Source organism: Propithecus coquereli, unplaced genomic scaffold, assembly GCF_000956105.1.
Source record: "Propithecus coquereli isolate 6110/MARCELLA unplaced genomic scaffold, Pcoq_1.0 Scaffold444, whole genome shotgun sequence".
NCBI classification, from domain to species: Eukaryota; Metazoa; Chordata; class Mammalia; order Primates; family Indriidae; genus Propithecus; species Propithecus coquereli.
Window position 1 is genome coordinate 1,409,840 of NW_012150219.1, and position 12,286 is coordinate 1,422,125.

The window sequence follows — 12,286 nt, forward strand, 5'->3', positions numbered from 1 at the left end:
TCTTTCTGCAACACCGTTAAGAGACATGGACATGGCTAGGTTTTCTGAGTGACAAAGTCACAGCCCAGCTACTGCCTCTGTGGTTTGATTCCCATATTTGCCCGTAAGGGAAGGAAACGCCACGTTCCAGCTGGAGGTCAATGAAAATCAAGATGTACTTCGTTTCCCTAGTTCAAGTTCTTGGATCCCTGAATTCTGCCCCAGGTGCCTAGAGGTGGTGGTATGTGATAGGGTCTCTCTGGGGATGGTCTAGGTGCCCAGGAGGAGGGGGAGTCAGATGAGGGTCTCTCAGGGGTTTTAGAGAAAGTGCTGGGTGCAGAGTCCAGGGGCCCTGGGTGGCAACCCTGCTCTGCCCTCTGTCCCTGGCGACCTCGGGCAGTGGCTGCTGGTCTCCAGGCTCCTTGGCCTCCTGTCCCTGCCACCTAGGAGGGAGCGAGGAGGAGGCAGGACAGCGTGTGTCCTGTGTCGGCAGCACACACAGGGGCCCTGGGGCCCTGACAGCAGCGTCTAGATTTGGGGGATGTGGGAGATTCGGGGGCGAGGAGGGGAGAGAGGGGGAGCGGCTGTCCTGTGTCTTGGAGGAAGAGGCCCCTTCCCCACCTGCTGGCCTCTCTTGAGACCTGGCCCTGTGTAAGCCACCGTTTGGTGTCCGCGTCATCTGGGTAAGCTTGTGTGTGTCTCTGTACTGGGGCAGAGATGGGGGGGCACACTGGGAAGGGTGTCAGTGTGTGTGAGTCCACGTGTATTTGTGAGCAGGGTCCACTCTGGGAGTGGACTGCTGCGTATGCTTGTGTGTCGGGGCTCAGCGTGGAGCTTGCTGGTGGTGTTGGAGGTCCCCGGGTGCGTCAGTGTTCACGCTGGAAGTCTCTGGCGTTCGTCGGTGTGAGTGAGGCTGAGAACACGGGTGTATTCTGGGGCGTACGGGGGTGGAGTGATGTTTGTGTGTGTATGTGCACACAACCCAGGGGGGGTGGGGGTGTCCGGTGTGTTCTGCGTGAGCGTGTGTGGCCCTGTCACCGCCGGCTCCAGGCCCGGCCACATAAACTTCACACCCCGGCGGGCGGGCTCCAGCGGCCCCGCGGCGGCCGCATCGGGCAATGGGAAGCAGATGCGCGGGATGGAGGCCATATGGGCTGGGGGCGGGGGCGCATTCCTCCCGCCCAGGGCCTCCAGGAAGCCCCCTGCCTGCCGGCCCCCCATCAGGGTGGGAGCTGGAACTGACACAGTAACAAATGTCCTGCAGCCAGCGTGGAGCCGGCTTGGAGCCGGCGGAGGCAGCCCCCGCCCCACGGGGGAGTGTGCCGTGCATTCGTGTGTGTGTGTGTGTGTGTGTGTGTGTGTGTGTAAGGGGGTGTCCAGAAGATGTCGGCTGGGCGGGACGCTGCCCTGAGAAGCCATAGCTGACCCCTGTGCTGTGCAGCTTTGGGCACTGCACACACCCACTCTGGGCCTACGTTTCTGCAGCAGGGTTACAACAGGGTGGCTCTTCAGGATGGGATACCGGGAAGTCTGGGCCCACCCTGTTTCCAGACTCAGGGTAGGACCCTAACTCCAGAAAGCCTGGCAGGCACAGTAGCAGTGACAGCAGCTGACCTCGGCTGCACTCAGGGCACTGGATAACGGCTAAGAGGTAGGCTCCGGAATGAAACTGGCTTGGGTTCCAATCCCGGCTCTGCCACCTCCTGACTGGGCGTGACATCGTCAGGCAAGTCCCTTCTCTCTGTGCCTCAGTTTCTTCTCTGAGATTGGAGGTAATAATAACAGCACCTCCCTCCCCCGGGTGTGGCGAAGGTGAGTGAGTTCACGGGTGGGGGGAGGGATTGTGCCACATGGCTGCTGAATAAATGTGGCTGCGCGCACTCGCTCACAGGAGCTTCTCAGCGTCCCCTGCGGTGGGCCCTGCCTACGTTGCAGGTGAGACCCAGAGAGGCAAGGTGCTCGCCAGGCTCACACAGGATTTAAGGGACAGAGCTGAGTGAAAATCCAGGTCTCCTGTCCCCAGAGCCCATGCTCTCCTCACCACCTCGCAGGGGGCATGGCTGGCACCTCCCCGTCCCCCCTCTCCAGCCCTACTACTGCCCTGTCTGGGGTGAGCTGCCGGCTGTTTCTTGTAATCTCCAGATGAGAGCTGGGGCCATCCTATACCTGAGACAGGGTCCAGGAGGTGGCTGGAAAGGTGGCTGGGCCAGGGGCCTGGCTCCCCCCTCCTTTGCCCTGGGATTAGCAAGTGCTAATCCCATTGGTGGGCGCCAGCCCTGCCTCCCAGGCCTGGCGTGGACTCAGGGAGCTCCGGTCCAGACCCTGGCTCCCCTCTCCCTGCTGTGTGGCCCTGGGCAAGTGCCTGGACCTCTCAGAGCCTCAGGGATGTTAGGAAGACAGGCTCAGCAAGGACTCGGCGATGAGGAAACGGTGTGCCTGCTCTCGCAGCAAGTGTCTTATAAACCGTCCCTGTTGTTTCCCCTCTCGTGGAGGTTTGAGATCTGACGGGCAGGGTGGAAAGGAAGGGTTCAGAAGCAGAGGTGGCTCTAGGTGGCCTTGGCCTAGTCCGCTCACCTCCTCTAAGGCTCCTTTCCTGTTTTGCAAAGGAACAGTAGGACAGGCTTGTCCGGGGCATAACAGGACCATGTAAATGCAGTGTTTGGCACGTGCCAGGTGCTCAGCAAATGCTAAGTGGGCTTCTCTCCTATTCTTGCCCCCTGTGGGCCTCTGTAGGGATGTCTGCTGTTGGCGCCTACCCAGCATCCACTCCCCTTCTCTGTGCCTCAGTTCAAGGGTTTCAGGTGGGGCCAACTCCATTGCTGGGTGGGGCATGTGACCCAGGACTGACGAATCATAGCGCTGCATCCTCTCAGCCAATGAGAGCCAGGCCTGGGATTTTAGCTGCTCTGGTGGGAGGGTTGGGGAAGGAGGCACTTTCTCTCTGTCGGGGTTGCTGAGCCCAGTTGGGTGGAAGCCTGGACTGTGGGGTTCATTGTGCCTCGATGAGAAGAAGCCTGACTGAGAGTGCAGCCAGCAACGGTGGAGGGAAAGCGAGTCTTAATGATGAAATCTGAACACCTAGATGCAGCCATGCCTGGTACCATTATTGATTCCTGCTTCGTGGGTGAGAAATGGAGGCCAAATCCAAGGTCACAGAGCCAAGGAGTATTAGGCCTGGGATTTGAACCCAGGCCGACTGGCGCCAGTGGCTGTGCCCTTAACCTCCAGACGCTACAGAGCCCTTTGGTGTAAATCCCTCCCTCTAGCCTGGAATCCTCCTCACCCAGCCTAGTTTTTGAGCTCAGCTATTTCTGAGCTTCCCAAGGGAGAATGTTTCCTGCCTCTGGCAGAAAAATCAGGGAAGAAAATGAGAGCCCTGTGGTCTGGCTCTGCACTCAGTTTGGGCAAGCTTGGGACAAACGAGAATTCTTTCCTTCTTTCCTTCTCACTCTTTCTTTCTTCTTTCTTCTTTTCTTTCTTTCTCCCCTTCCCTCCCTCCTTCCTGCCTTTCCTTCCTTCTTTCCTCCTCCCTCCTCCCTCTCTCCCTCTTTTTCTCCTACCCCCTCCCCCTCCTCTCCTGAAATAAAACAGAGCTGACTCCAGCCCACCTCACACCCTGGGTCCTGCTCTGCTTGGATGACTTGTGTCCCAGCCTGGTTCCAGGCCTAGCCTGCGGTGTCACGCCCCAGCACAGCAATCAGCAGTGACACCTATTAAAACGCAGATCCCACGGCCCTGCACCAACGGACACATGTCTGTGCATCTGGGGCGGGGCCAGTGGAGACTTGGTTCTCAGGACACTGCGTGAGGGTGTCTAGTGCCTTGTAGGGACTAAAAGACCAGGGTTAAAAGTTGTGCCTACGTCGGGTGGGTGGCTGTGAGGTGGATGCCTCTGAGCTGGAGGGGCTGAGGACTGGAGCCATGAGGGAGGGGTCCTCTCAGTCGTTGAGCCATTTAGATTCAAGTTCCAACTCAACTAACGTTTCACCCTAGGCAGGTGCCATAACTTCTCTGAACCTCAGTTTACTCATCCGAAAAATAGACATTAAAAAGAAAATTACCCAACGTGTTGAGCTCTTCCTGTCTACCGGACTCTGTGGCCAGCCCTTTGCTTGGAGAAATGTATCGAGTCCTCATAACCTCATGAGGTGGGTACTGTTATTATTTCCAATTTTTCAGAAGATAAAACTGAGGCTCAGAGGGGTCAAGGTACTTGCCCGACATCACACAGCTGGCAGGAGGCAGAGCTGGGACTTGAACCCAGGCATCTGGCTCCAGACCCTGTGCTCTTACTAATACTATATGTGGTTATAGTTTTGTTTGTTTTATTCACTGCTGCGTCTCCAGTGCCTGGCCTGTGGTAAGTCTTAATAGAGAGTTGTTGAATGAATAAATGAATGAATGAATTGATTAACTGCTCATGAAGGGAGGTGACTCAATTAGTGGAGGTTCTGTAATTGCTTGTTCTCTCTAAATATGGGAGAGGGTAAAGCAAGTGCTAATCCCTGTGGTAGAGCCTTGGCCTTCTGCCCCTGTTTGTGTAACGGGGATAGTGACCGTCCTGCTGCTTAGGGCCGTGATGAGCAGCATTAAATGAGATACTGTCGGGACAGAGCCCAGCACCGCAGGTGAGCTCCGTGAGCGTCAGCTGGTTCCATCCGCTTCCAGGCTCTCCTACGCTGTGGTTTCCTGATGAGGTCCTGTCTCCCTACAGGCCAAACGGGGCCACCTGCGGTGCCAGGCACACACTAGGTGCTCAGGGGAGAAGGATAGATACACGAACGCTTGCCATGTGCCAGGCTTTTTTTAAACACTCATCATCTGATCCACTTCTTCCGACAACCAGCAACAAGGAGCCCAGTGCCTGGCCCAGCAGAGCCTCCGTAAACGTTTGTCGAATGACTGAACGAAACACAGTGCTGGCTGCGTTGGCCAAGTGCATCTGGCGCGAGCCCGGCCCACCGCCCACGGGCTGGCAGCCCACAGCCAAGCCTGGGTTTCCACATCTGCTAGCGCTGCCAGGAGGTGAGCGGGCCTTGGGGGAGGCGTTTCCCGGCCGTGGAGCCTGGGACTGAAGGCGGGGCAGGGGGAGGCCGCCCGGGGAGGAATTTCCTTCACGAAGTTCAGCCTGGCTGAGTGATTGCGCTCTAGGTCCCGGGCCGGCGGCAGCTGGGGCAGGAGGCAGGGGGCTGCGGGACGCCCCGGTTGTTAGCTGAGCCTGGAGCTCTGCCAGCTGCAGCTCTTGGGCCCCAGGAAGAGGGGCATTGTCCAGGAGGTGCCACCATCAGCTCGGACAGGTCACACCGCCCCTCCGAGCCTCAGTGTCTTCGCTGGCAGAGTCCCAGCTTCGTGGGGTGTTGTGAGGTTTAAAGGAGCGGGTTTTATTGTCGCGCGGAGGGCAGGCGCTGCCTGGCAGTGTGACGGGGACTCAGCCTCAGATGCAGACAGGCCTGGAGGGCCCTGGGTGAGTCACTTCCCCCTGCAAGCCTCGACTTCCCCGGCGGCCGGTCCTGAGCCTGAGATAACAGAAAGAATGTTCTCGGAAGCAGGAACTTTTGAACCGTAAGTGAGAAAACAATGACAACCGTAATAGTAATGCCAGAAACAAAAGGGCTTTCAGTCGCTCATTCATTCATTCCTTCGGCTTATGCTTTTTAGCCCCCTTCATTCATTCATTCACTCACGAACATTATTGAATATTTATTTCATGCCAGACTAGGATTGCCGGATTTAGCAAAAACGAAAACACCAAGATCAATGACAACAACAACGAAAACCCGGAATGCCCAGTGAAATGGGAATTTCAGATAGACGAGAAACGCTTTTCTGGTGTAAGTATGCCCCACGCGCCATCTCTCAGTGCCAGTGTGTCCTGCAGAACCCTCCGGCGAGCCCGGGAGGTGTCTTTCTCACGCTACCCCGTTTCTTGCCTGTACAGCCCTGCGAGGCGAGAGTTACTGCCCGCCAGGAAGCAGAAGCTCAGAGGAGGCGTCCACCTGCCCAGGATCACTCGGGCAGGTGTCCCGGCTGAGGTGAGGGCCTTGGGCAGAGCCCCAGTGACATGGGCTCTGTGTCACCCCTGCTCACTTCCTGGATGGCAGTTTCGGGAACAGAGAGCCACCTTGGCAGCCACCTGGCACTTTCCCCTGCCCCAGCCCTCACCTGTTGGGGAAAGTCCCTGTGGGTCACCTAAGGCTGGAGGCTGGCACAGCCAGGATGGGGGCTGGGGAGCGGGGTGGGCAGAACTCCCAAGCTGTGGGGCAGAGGGGCGTCAGGAGGCAGAGGGAGGCGGGTGGCGCAGTGGACCCCAGAGCTACCTTGGCCATGTGGCCTCCTGCCCCACAGCCCCTTGTCAGCAGCAGGGCCTTACTGACACCCCAGGGTGGGCCCTGGACCAAGAGGGGGTGCCTGGACTCACCCCTCTCCCCACCTGTGTACCCTTGGGGAAGCCTTAGCCCTTCTCTGGGCCTGAGCCCCCTCCTCTCTACAAAGAAGCATTGATTCATCTATTTGTACTTCCACAGATATCTCTTGAGCACCTACTATGTGCTGGGTACTATTCTAGGCACAGGGCATGGGGGACACACCAGAGAACAAGACAGACTAAAAGCTTTGCTCTCATGGAGCTGATGGTGTAATGGGGAGAGAGACAACAGACACAAAAAGAAGATAATTTGGGGTAGGGAAGGCACTAAGATGGAAACAAACAGGGAGCAGTGATGGGGTGTCACTGCAGGGGCCCCTTGAGACAGGGCAGTCTGAGAGGACCTCTCTGAGCAGGTGATGTTTGAGCAAAGACCCAACTGGTAGAAGGAGCTGGTCCAGTGGCGCCGTGGAGAAGGTACTCACATGAACAGCAAGTGCAAAGGCCCTGGGGCAGAGCAAGCTGGTGCCTGTGGGAGAAGGTGTTGCTAGAACTCAGTGAACAAGGGGGTGCCTGGTGAGGTTGAGGTAGGGGAGGTGGGCAGGGGTGCATCACACAGGGCTTTGCTGGGCTCTTCCTTCACTTCCTTCACCTTGTGTCACTTCCTCCAAGGAGCCTTCCCTGGTGACCCTGCCTAAACCAGGCCCTGCCTTACTGCACCTCCTATCCTCATCACTACGTGGCATCATCGTCTCTGTTTATTGGTGTGTGGGGACACATTGTCTGTCTTTCTCCACAGTTACGACATCAGTCAGTCGGTGGAGGTGGCCGGAATCACCTGTTGACTCCCATAGGGTGGGCATGGGGGGGGCGGGGAAACAGCTGCTGTGTTTTGTGGGTGGCAGGTTTGACTCGACTTCAGCCTCACAGGCCAACTCTGGAGCCCAGGCCCTGAGTACGGCGAGACTCCCCGCAGTAATGACGACCGTCTCTGCTGGCTTTCCTTGGATGCTTTCTGTATTGGGCATTGCTAAGCACTTTTTCCTATTGTGGTGAAATACACATAAAATTTGCCATTTCAACCAATTTAAAAGTGTGCGATTCGGTGGTATCTAGTACATTCACGATGTTGTGCAACTGTCACCACTATCGAGTTCCAGAACATTTTCATCACCCCACAGGGAAACCCTGCGCCTGCTCAGCAGTCACACCCCATCCCCCACCCCAGCCCCTGGCAACAGCTCACCCACTTTCCGTGTGCTATGTAGCGTGTAGGTGCTGGGGTCTTTTTTATTGCTAAATAATATTCGTTCGTGTGAATAGACCACATTTTGTTTATTCATTCCTCAGCAGATGGATGATGGGGCTGTTTCGACTTTTTGGCTATTGAGAATACTGCTGCTGTGAACATTTGTGTACGAGTTTTTGTTTGAGCATCTATTTTCAGTTTTTTGGGGTACACACCTAGGAGTGGCATGGCTGGGTCACATGGTAGTTCTATGTTTAATTTATTGGGGGACCACCGCTCAGCATCTAAAAGCACTCGTAATCTTGGGGAATTCTCCTAACGAGCCAATGAGAGGGGCTCCACATTGCCCCCATTCTGCAGACGAGGAAACTGAGCCTTAGAAAGCGGAATTCATGAGCCAAAGCCACACTGGTAAGAAGCGAAGATGCTGAGTCTGTTGCATTCTGAACCGCCTTGAAGCCAAGCCAAGGAGGGAGAGGGTGCGAGAGTGAGGACGAGGGTGTCTCCAGTCCACACTTAGCCTTTCGAGTTTCTACCTACGGAGAAAGCTGAGGAAAGAGGTCAAAGCCGGGGCTTCTCTATCCAGCATGTTTGATTTCCAGCCCCCTAGTCCCCCTCCCTGGCTGTGTGACGTTGGTCAAGCTGGTTCACCTCTCTGGGCCTCTGTTTCCCCATTAAATGGTGCTAAGGGGAGAAACTCCCTCGAACAGGGGTTATGAGGATAAAATAAGAAGCTGCCCTGCTGCTATCACTGTCAGTGTCGTTACTGTCCTTTGCCGACACAAGGGATCCCTTGCTCTTGGTCTGGGTGGGGCTGGGGGGGGTCAGGAGGGGGGTCAGGAGCCCCCAGCATCTCCCCCCGAGAGCTGGAGGGGCGGACAGCCGGGGAGTAGAGGTGGCGCCTGCCTCGAAAGCCCCACGGCCATGTTACGACTGAATGCTCCTGATGGGGAAACGGCGCAGTTTTCCAGAAATGCTGGGACGCCACCTCGTCAGAGGGAAAAGTAGCCGGGTCCCATGAATGTGCCAGAACCACACTGCGTTTGAGGCCAGAAATAATAATAACTGTGGCCTCGTTAGTGGATGCCAGAGAATAAAATCTAACCTGGATCAGCGGCTGTGACGGGAGGGACGGGTGACGGACGAGTTCCACAGGCAAGCTTTTGACGTGGCACGGGGCAGGGGTCCCCAGAACTCCTTGCACAGACTCGGGGCGCGGGGAGAACAAAGGCAGCATTTTCCGAGCACGCGCTGTGTGCCGAGCAGTGAGCTGAAGATCGCAGGCGCTGACTCGGTCAACGCACAGACCCACCCTGGAAGACTGTGTGCTCCTACACGCCCTGTGGTGCAGATGGGAAACTGAGGCCCAGAGAGGTGGAAACACTTGCCCAGCGTTGAACAGCTGAGCAGAGGCTGCTCTGCCGCAGGAGCTGAATGGGACCCACCTTCGGAACCCCCTGGTGTCTTTCTCAGGGAAGGCTGGAAAGATGTTGTTTAATGTCCCGCAGGATGAAGTGACCGTGTGCAGCTGAGGTCACTGGCTGATTGGGGGGTCGCTGGTGGAGGAAATGGGGAGAGGGCGCAGGTACCCCGGAAGTGCTCTGTGTCCCTTTGCTGGGTATTTTCCTTCCTGGACTCTTGGCCTGGTTCTTTCTTGGTATGTGGGTTGGGAGTTAGTGGGAGAAAGGAGACCCCAGCTCTGGGTCTGGGGGATGTTAGGATCCAAGGCCAAGTCCGTAGCCCAGGGTCCCTCCTGTCTGGGAGGTCCCTGGGGAAGCGTGTGATCTGTCTACACTGGTGAAGTCTCGGCCCTACCCAGCGCCCTATCCTGGACTTGCCAACCGGGCACTGCCACTGCCTGCACCAGGGTGCCAGAGCTGTGTGACAAGGGTCATGGCCTCTCTGAGCCTCCCCTGGAAATGAGGAAACCATGCCCCTCGGTTGGGAAGAGCGTATTTATATGATTCGGCTGCTGCTCTTACTCGGGCCGCTGCCCCAGTAAGAACCCGCGTGGAGTGTGTGCCGCGCCGGGGCCGCCCCTGCCCGGCCGGTGGAACGTCAGACGGGAGGTTGGACATGAGGCCAAGGCTGGCTCCAGCCCAGCGGCCTGGACACGGGGGGAGGGAGGCTTGAGCCGGCCAGACTCCTGAGTCACATTTTCCTGGCGCTGCCAGGCTAGGCGGGAAAGAGGGAAAGGGGGGAGGTGGTTGGAGGGAGGGGAGGGGGAGTAGGAGGGGGTGGGGAGAGGAGATACCAGTTGTAGCCATCGCTGGGTGGGAAAGACAGACAGAAAACCAGCTGTTAGGAGCTTGTCAGACACCAAGAAGGTCCTGGGGTGTCAGAGCAGGGTCCTTGCATTCCCTGGGTTACAGGCTGCAAGCTCAGTCCCCACAATTTCCCAACCCTTCCCGCCGGCCACAGGCACACATGCTACACTCAGCTTCACGACCTTCTTTCTACTTCTTGAGTTTGCCCATCAGGTTCCAGCTTCAGGGCCTTTGCACTTGCTGTGTCTTCTGCCTGGAATACTTCGAGGGACTGACTCTTTCTCAACCTCGGGCTTCAGCTTAAATGTCACCTCTTCGGAGAAGCTTCCAAGTGTGCACTTCTGCTCCCCTCCCAATTCCTCCAGCTCATCCATCATTTATTTGCCCAAAATGTATTGAGCACCTGCTGTGGGCTGGGCCCTGCTTCGGGCACGTGGGATGAAACAGTGAACAGAGCAGACAACCCGCCTGCCTGCAGGGAGCTGTTATTCTGTGAAGGGAGACCGCACAATGCATACGTAGCACAACGTGCTGTGACAAGGGTCAGCAGGGAAGAATTGAGCACAGCTGGGGGAGTCGGGATGCCAGAGAACGGTTTCCGTGTTGGGGGTGGTTAAGGAAGGTGTTTCTCAGGAAGCGATGCCAGGCAAAGATTGGCAGGAAATAAGGGAGGGGGCTGTGTGAGTACTTGTGGAAAGAGAGTTCCAGGCAGAGGGTGCAGCAAGTGCAAAGGCCCTGAGGCAGGGATATGGTGGCATAACCAGGGAGCAGCCAGGAGGCCAGCGTGGTAAGGGCGGGGTGGGCTGGATGAGGCGCGGAGGCTAGCGAGGGAACAGGGCGGGCAGATCCAACCGGGAACGGGCAGGATTCGGCCTTTGCTCTAGTGAGGAGCAGCCCCTGGAGGGTGCTAGGCAGAGGGCTCCAGAGGAGGTGAGATGTGGTCAGATTCCAGGTAGGTTTGGAGGAGAATTGACCTGTCACAGCGAGAGGTTGGGTTGAGGGCTTTGGGAGAGGGAGGTGCCAGGATCATGTTCAAATTGGGATCAGTGTCCCCCACACCTTCCAGGCAGACAGGCAGGTCCTCCTGCCTTACCCCTGCCCTGAGATGAGCCCCAGAGGCGGGTCAGTCTCCCAAGGACAGGCCCAAGTCTGTGCTGGGTGGGGGCAACTTCTTGCTGGTCAGCCTCCCCCTATGGAGGGTTTCTTGCAGGGAGGGGTCCCCAAGTCTTCTCTCCTTCTCTTTCTCCCTCTTTTTTGTAATCATCTGTCTAGCCGGGGCCTCGGTCGAGCCTGGGAGGTGGCCAGTGGGAAGAGAGATTCTCTGTCACCATCGCACCATGGGAAAGGTGAGCAGAAGCCACCAGTGAGGGGGAGAAGCAGCCTGTGGCCAAGCCCAGGACCACCCCCAGCCACGCGCACATGTAGACTCAAGTGTGTCATCCCCCAGCCACGGTCCCCCCCAGCACGGTCAGGCCATGGGATCCTGGCCGGAGCCATAGCCAGTGACTCAGCAGGAATCACCCCAGACAGGAGCCAGAGCCCGGGTGCCCAGACCAGAAACCACCCCTGACCTGTCCAGCTGGGCAGGAACAGGGACAGAGTGGGCGGAAGAGCCCTTGGACCAGGGTAGCTGGGCCAGTCTGCTGGGGGAGGGAAAAACCCCAGCCCAGATGCAGCTCTCAGCCACCGGCCCCATGGTGCCCGCTGGGGTCCGGATCACAGTTTCAGGATGGGGTTCTTGGCTGTCCTGTCAATTCTGTCGAAGCCTGGAGTGTCAGTCTGGTTTTGCTGGGCTGTTCTGGGTTGTCATGGTGTAGCATGTCTATTCCACTGTATTCTTTCTGTTCTATTGTATGTTCTGGTCTGTTCTAGAGCCTTCCATTCCTTGCTATGCTATTGTGTTGATTTATTCATTCAACAGATATTTATTAACCACTTACTATGTGCCAGGCGGTTTTCTAGATGCTGGAGTTACAACTTTGGATGAAACGAGGCCCCTGCCCCAGGAAGTTCATGGGAGACTAGCAACACGCAAAAGGCCAGCGTCAGGCCGCGGGAGAGCTGGGAACAGCAGCAAGAAGTCACAGGATAAAGCCAGAGGGGCAGCCGGATGCAGCGGTGGGGTCAGGAATGGCCTCACGGACAAGACGACGGCCTTGAGCAGAGACATGAAGGAGGTGAGGGGAGGCGGATATCAAGGCGTCGGGAAGAGCATTCTGGGCAGCGGGAACAGCAGGGACAGAGACCGTGCGGCCGGAATGTGCCTCGTGGGTTCAAGGAATGGCCAGGAGGCCAGTGTGGCTGCAGCAGATGGCCGAGGGGGCAGGGGAAGGAGGGGAGGGGAGCACGTGCTTTCTGTGCATTTGAGCAACTGAAGGATTTCCAGGACATTTTTCCTTCCCCAGCAGATCAGCAGCAAGCCCGACC

The 12,286-nt window shown here is 57.3% G+C and overlaps 1 long non-coding RNA gene across 2 annotated transcripts; it reads left to right on the forward strand.

Annotated features, from left to right (window-relative positions):
* The first annotated feature begins 5,144 nt into the window (after positions 1-5,144).
* On the forward strand, positions 5,145-7,395 carry LOC105818622. Of its 2 annotated transcripts, XR_001137904.1 has the most exons (4): positions 5,145-5,541; positions 5,694-5,810; positions 5,918-6,011; positions 6,760-7,395. It is a non-coding gene; the product is annotated as an uncharacterized LOC105818622 (long non-coding RNA). The 2 variants fall into 2 exon arrangements; XR_001137903.1 differs by having other exon boundaries at positions 5,918-7,395.
* The last annotated feature ends 4,891 nt before the right edge of the window (positions 7,396-12,286 follow it).